Below are 7,143 nucleotides of genomic sequence, written 5' to 3'. Positions count from 1 at the left end.
ACTTTCACAACAGTGTTTTCTTCATCTTACTGTGATATTTCTCCAATAGAGGGCAACACTACAATAAGAAATGAGCCTCTGTAGACACTCCGTGAACTGAGGCAGGCAGGGACAGTCTCACAAAAAAAGATAAAAAAACTCAAGCACATCATTTTAACTGATATAGATTTATGAAATGTAAGGTCTGACCACAACAACATGTTTCAGCAGTGTTATGTTATTGGCCGGACAGGGCTGCATGTCTCCATAAGTGACATTAATCTAGCTTTTGATATGAGTATGGGTTGTGGTTTATTAATAATTGATTTTTTTTATAATCACTCACATACTTTGGCTTGCTACAGCTTGGTAATGGTAGCATGATCAATTATGACCAACCACTAATAGCCCTACCTTCTGTTCTAGTCACACCTAACATAACGTCAATATAAATCACTATAGTTTTTGTTTAGTTTATGTAAACAAAAGTTTGTTAGTCATGTAAACTGCTTTCCACCTACCCCACAGTTTTTGCTACAGTAAATCCAGAAAGAAATCAGACAATTCTTCTTAATCTGCTTGACCCCCAGGGGTCACTATTTAGTCTTGTTTTGGTTGGCCTTGCTTTATCAGAACAGATTGCTTTTTTAGCAAGAAAGATCTGGCAACACTGGGTTATTCTTTAGGGTTTAGAGAGCTGGAAACTCCCAATGAATATTCTGGCATGTTTTAAGTTGGAGACGGGGGAGACCATTGGCATTTGGTGTTCATAAAACTGCTGCTGAATTATTGTTCTGAAGTCACGGCGTTGTGCTCTTCATGCCAGGTTACACATTTTTGCACGTTGCCCTTGGATACACGTGGTCTTTAAATGGCAGTCCTGTCTTAAATTACAATTTTGTGACGCTCACGAGTCATGACCCAGTTTGTGTTGAGTCTGGGTCACAGAGTTGCACATTTTTCGGTCTTATAGGTTGTTCCTATGCGAATGTCAATTTAACCACAGTTTCTCCTTATCAACACACTATCCATTTTTGTCGATTGTTGTAATGATTTTTAATTTACCATTTGATAATTTAGCTGTTTTTGAGATCTGGCCTGCAGTTCAGGGACTGACACCTTTTTTAAATGAACAGTTAAAAAAATACTGTAACAATAATGTCTTTATATTGTTTTACTGCACTTTCAGAAATGCTTTTCAGAAATCTACAAAAATGCAAAAAAAACATGTTCTAGCCACAAATTGACTAAAAACTGAATTGGTCTTCAAAAGAATGTTTATGTGACTTGTGACATCATTCAGTTCAAGTGAATTATTGTTGAATTAAAGACTTTGGGAAGGCTACAGCAGGTTTAATTCCGGAATTGAAGTAACCGCACACATGCAGGACTGGCGCCACAGACGCCCCGATGAACATTCATTGGTTGATGTCCAATATTCCACAAATGTGACTCAGCAAAATATGAGAAAATGTAAATAAAACGTGTAAGGAATTTAAAAATGAGATGCATGAGGGACCTGTGTTGATGCACAATCATCTGTATGTGATGGGATAGTTTCAATAAGGCTTTACATAACAAGCAAATCAGCATTTTACCATCAGAGAACAGCAATGACTGATGTAAGCACACAGACAATTGAATTATGTATATGATAGGCGAGACAGATATAAATGCGTTTATCAATGCTCATCAAATAAATCTGCTATTTCAATGAGTAAGCGGAGTCAAAAGTTGAGCTGAGTAAGTCCATCGTGTTCTCTTTGGCTTGCTGAACATTTAAGAGCACATGAACTTTGAAATGTAGAGGGGTAGATTCAACTAGAATTTAATATACATAACTGTCTTCAGAGATGTATAAAGACCTTACATAATGAAGCGTTATGTTTTTAATATCTTAGAATGAGCTATTTCTATCTACATACACCGCGGTCCCCTTGCGTGGAATTCACTATGTTGTTTAGAGGTGTCTTAATCGAAAACAACTTGCACTGACATATCTTAAAATATATCCGTGTGCGATTTTTCTAAAGTTTTTAAAAACTACTTAAATATCCTAATTTAACCAAGGCCTAGTCCTGTTTTAGGCTATTCCCTGTCTGGGAAACCGCCCCAAAGGTATTTACAAAAAGGCAAACTACAGCATATCAGGGAATATGGGTTTTATTTGAATATGTACGAAAAACAAAAAGCTCACAAGACAAGCTTCTTTTGTAGTTCTCTTGTAGATTTTCTCTTACAGAATTTTTTTTGAAGAATTTGGGATACCAAACAGTTCTGGGCCTACCGTATTTTCTATGGTAGTCAATGGTGCCCCAGAATTATTTGGTTAGAAACATTCACATATCTTTCTTTAAAAATGTAAACATGTTTGGAAGAATGATGACAGAATTTTCATTTTTAGATGAACTGTTCATTTAAATTCTTCATAAAGCTGCAGATTCAGTTTACACTCCAAACACAACTTTGCAACATGCATAGAAAGTTTTTAATTCATATTTAATTTAAAATGTCAATAAACAGCTTAGACATATCACTTTGTTCTTGTAGTCTTGACTATTCCTGTTGCACATAACACATGTTGAGCATCGCTTGAAAAAACAGGAGCTTCACTATCTTCCCTCCTCTTATAAATTGAATTAGCTCTAAATTGATTTATGAACTAACAAATTAACCGCACAGTATTAATCATTAGTCATCCTCATCCTATTTATTCTGCATTTTCCATGACGCTGGTGTTTTTCCTGATGTCCTCTGGCTGTCTAGGACAACATCCTTAAGGATGTGTTTAGTTTAATGCATTGTAAATATAAAGCACATAATATATATATTATTAAATTATATTTTGTTATTTCACATAACAATTTATAAACAATTGGTCAGTCAGGCATTGAATTAAAGTAAATGAAAGAGTTCTCATTCTATATCTGTCGGAAACTAGCTACTGTATATGAATGGCCTCAATGTGGTCAGTTAATATATTTTGTTTTACACAACATCACTATATTCTAGTGTACATTTTGAATGACTGAAGAAAACCCCGTCTTTACTAATTCAATTGTTAATTCTTGTTTTGACAAACAGGCCCTCTTTTTCCCACTCTAATTTCCAAGACAAACCAAGTATTTTAAGCATGCCAACCTTGTCCTCAACATTCATGGAGCAAGAGAGCAGTGGATTCATAATGTAACATAATGTAGCTTACTTTTAATCAGTGATGGCTCTAAACCTATTTCTACCCACGCATATTAATGATGTAGTTTAAAAGTACATTACAGCACTGACTCACATGGTTTCCACAGAGAATGAATACTGATAGATGAGGTAAAGTATGTAAAACTAAAACTATTTATGAAAATCCAAGGCTCCTGCGAACAAGTAAGACTAAACCAAAGGTGTCCCAAAACGCATTAACGTGTGAAGAACCCCTTTTTTCTTTCTTACAATACAGGTTCAGGATTGTGTAGCTTGATCAAATGATTTGGCCTGTATCAGCACTCTTGGAACATCTCTTGGCCTACAGTATCTCACGAATGGTCACCTGCAGCTCTGGCCTCCTGTGGTGTGTGCTGTTTCATGGGCTGCATCAGTGTTTATTCTCTCATCGCTTCTGCGGGAGCTGCAGAATCGGCAAAATGTGCAGCATCAAACACATGCAGTAATAATACAGGATCAGTTTTATCTACAAACAGCAGAAGAATCAATGCACTGGACATGGACACAACTACACTGTACAACATCTAAATGCAGAAAAGCATGTGCATAATACATCTACATTATAAACTAATACATCAGTTAAAAAGAAGTATAACATATTTTGAAGCTCGCAGGCGGAGCTTTTGGTTATGAGACACCAGACACCCACACATTGTCTAAATGTTTTTTAAATGTCTCGGTAATAAAAATATATTGAGGGCATGTAGTGACATCACATCTAGAGTTTCAAAAATTATAGAAGTGATTTAGTGTGCAGGCTTGTATACCAGACTATACAGTATGTGAGTTACTGGATCTGATGAATGTCATTTGTCTGATTCCTGATGTCAAATCACTTGCAGCAGATGTGAGTACCTATCCATGATAACAAACTATTAACTGTTGATGTTTCTATCATCTTAATCAACTATGTTTTCCATTATATATTGCATATATGGATTTAGGCCCTGTTTGACAGGGCTTACACCAAAAATGCATGCTTGATCTGTCTGAACTAAAAACAACTTGCTTTGACGTCTTAAAATATAGCAGTGCCATTTTTTTGTCTAAAGATGCACATCAGTAATATTTCGTTTTTTAAAGGCACGTTTCTAACAGATATTGGCTTAATCTAAGCCCTTAGCATTATTCTGCATAACGCATGCTGTGCATCTGACACTAACCTCTGAGAAAGTTGAGGTGTTTCTTACTACCTGTAATGTATGGTGCATCGGATACAGTCAAATTGAATTTCACATTTAATCATCTATTTTACTGCTCTTTTTGTTGTGGGACCATATTAGACACAATCCGATTATTATCACATCAGATACACATGTGTGATCCATCCATAAGGACAAGAATGTCCATAAAATACATGATAAAATCAGAAAATAACATTTGCATGTAAATGCTTAAAACTGACAGCTCTGTTCAGCGTGGAATTGAATCAATCAGTTTAAGGCACATGACGTTTTTAAAAGGTTAAAAAAATGTCTTGGCTGATTAAGTTCTGAGGTCACCTCTGGAATGAAGTGAGCATTTGTCAGGAAATTGCAGGGACGAACCCAAGCAGCAATTAAGGGGTTAACAAAAAACAAAGATTTATTGGACGAAAAAATACAAAACAAAGACCCACGAGGGGGTAAAATAACAATGACAAAGGGATAAATAATCACAGACTACACAGGAACGTAAACTAACCAAAACAACACTAGACAAACACTTACACTGACTAAACTTATCTTGATTAAATGTCACGGGCAGGAACACGAAGCAACGTCAACCAAGACATGGAACAAAACGAACTAGCACAGGACAGAAGACACAAGGGCATTATATAGGGAGACTAACAAGGGGTAAATTAACACTAGGCAGGTGTGGGTAATGAGTCACAGGTGGGAAGCTGAACGAGGAATCGAGAGGGGCGGGGCCAAAGACGAGACTGGTGTGAACGCACATTATCTCGTGACCACAATAATATGTTTCTCTCCACACAAAACAAGAGGCTCTGTCATGGTTCTGCCACAAGACCAAGAAAGACCTGACAAGAAGAGGCAGAACCATGACAGCATTATTACTTTAAGTTGTAACCTTAAGTTCCACCTTCTGTGCAAAAGGTCAAAACCTCTTCAGGACTACAGTTTAATGGACTCAATTCCTAGAAATGAACATTCTGTGATAATCTACTCACCCTAATGTCATTCCAAACCCATATGACTTTCCTGTGTGGGACACAGGAGGAGACGTTTTAGACGTTTCATTACAAGTGTATTGAATTCTGCCTTTTAGGTTACACATAACAAAAAAAGTCACGAGGGTTTGGAACAATAAGAGAGTGAGTAATGATATGATAGCATAGTTTTCATGCAGGTCAACTGTCTTTATGGACCTTGGCTTTTAACACATACTGTATATTAAAGACACACTCTCCAGTCAGAGGTGAGTCAGAAACTGGAGACTTAGTACGATCAATATTCTGCGTGTTGGAGAAGTGGTGCCAAAAGATTGAGACTAATATACAAAAAGATGCTAATTTAATTCCTGCTACAGGTGGCCCTGGATTACAGCCCTTCCCTATTACTATGAATTAGCTTGATGCTAATGGAAACCGTGAAGGACAGACACTGTGGCTTCCTGTGGCTGTCACAGTATATGGCATGCAATTCAAGAGTTAAAGGGACAGTTCACCCAAAAATGAAAAGTCAATCATCATTTCACCCTCGGGTTGTTCCAAACCTGTATACATTTCTTTATTCTGTTGAACACAAAGAAGATATTTGGAAGAATGTTAGCAACTGACAATTCTGGGACATCATTGACTACCATATAGGAAAAGGTAGTGTTTCATTTTTTTGTTCTGTTGAACACAAAATGAGATATTTTGACATTTGATATTGGTATTTTTGAAAAGCAAACAGTTCTCTGCACCTTTGATACAAATTTTGTACTATGATAGCCAACGATGTCCCAGATATGTATGTTGCTAACATTCTTTCAAATATCTTTCTTTGTGTCCATCAGAACAAAGAAATGCATACAGGTTTGAAACAACTTGAGGTTGAATACTTCATGACAGAATTTTCAATTTTGGGTGAACTATCCCTTTAAGGGTTTAATTCCAGGCAACACATACTAATGATATATTTATAATTTATATTAAATATGATATACATTTTGATGTAAATTGCTTTGGATGGAAACTGTCTCCCAAATGTAAATGTTAAAACTATAGATCAATGAACAGTACAGTACAGTTTATGTTTCACAATTGTTTCCCAGAGTTCTAGATCATCTACTAAACAGCAGAAACCTTAAAGAGACAGTTCAACCAAAAATACAAATCTCAATTTAATCACCCTCATGTCATTCATAATATGTGACTGTGAAACACCAAAGATGTTTTAAGAATGTCTCAGAGGTTTTGTGTCATACAATGTAAGTGTTGTTTGGTTACCGACATTCTTCAAAATACCTTCTTTTGTGTTCTGCAGATGAAAAACGTCATACAATACCGTATTTAAACTTCCAAACGCTATGGTATTACTGTATATTATTAACGTGGAGGATGAATTACCTTACAATTCAATGAACATGTGGTACCTAATGATGGAAGATGATGATCAGCGTTAGCACTTTTGGTAGAAATAGTGAAGGCAAACACGGTTGCCGGGCACATTCTGTTTTTCTCAAGTACCCAAATTGATTTCGGTGTGGAGTTTCTTGGGCAGAAGCCAGGGGCTAATGCAGTATCATCCTGCCACTCCCTGTCTGAAATGCAGAGGCATAAAGACATACGGACATCTGTGATGAATTTCAAACTGAGAAATTTGTTTACATGTGTTTAACTTTTAATATATATTTCATAGGTAACCTGCCATGACTAAATTTCTCAGTTTTGTTTCAACAGTGTTAACTTAGTCTCAAAACGTATACACAAATTGGAATTGTTGTCATACAGTATAAGAA

Source organism: Triplophysa rosa, linkage group LG9 (assembly GCF_024868665.1).
Source record: "Triplophysa rosa linkage group LG9, Trosa_1v2, whole genome shotgun sequence".
In the NCBI taxonomy this organism is placed as follows: Eukaryota; Metazoa; Chordata; class Actinopteri; order Cypriniformes; family Nemacheilidae; genus Triplophysa; species Triplophysa rosa.
The sequence above is the reverse complement of the archived record's forward strand: the minus strand, read 5'-3'. Positions refer to the sequence as shown.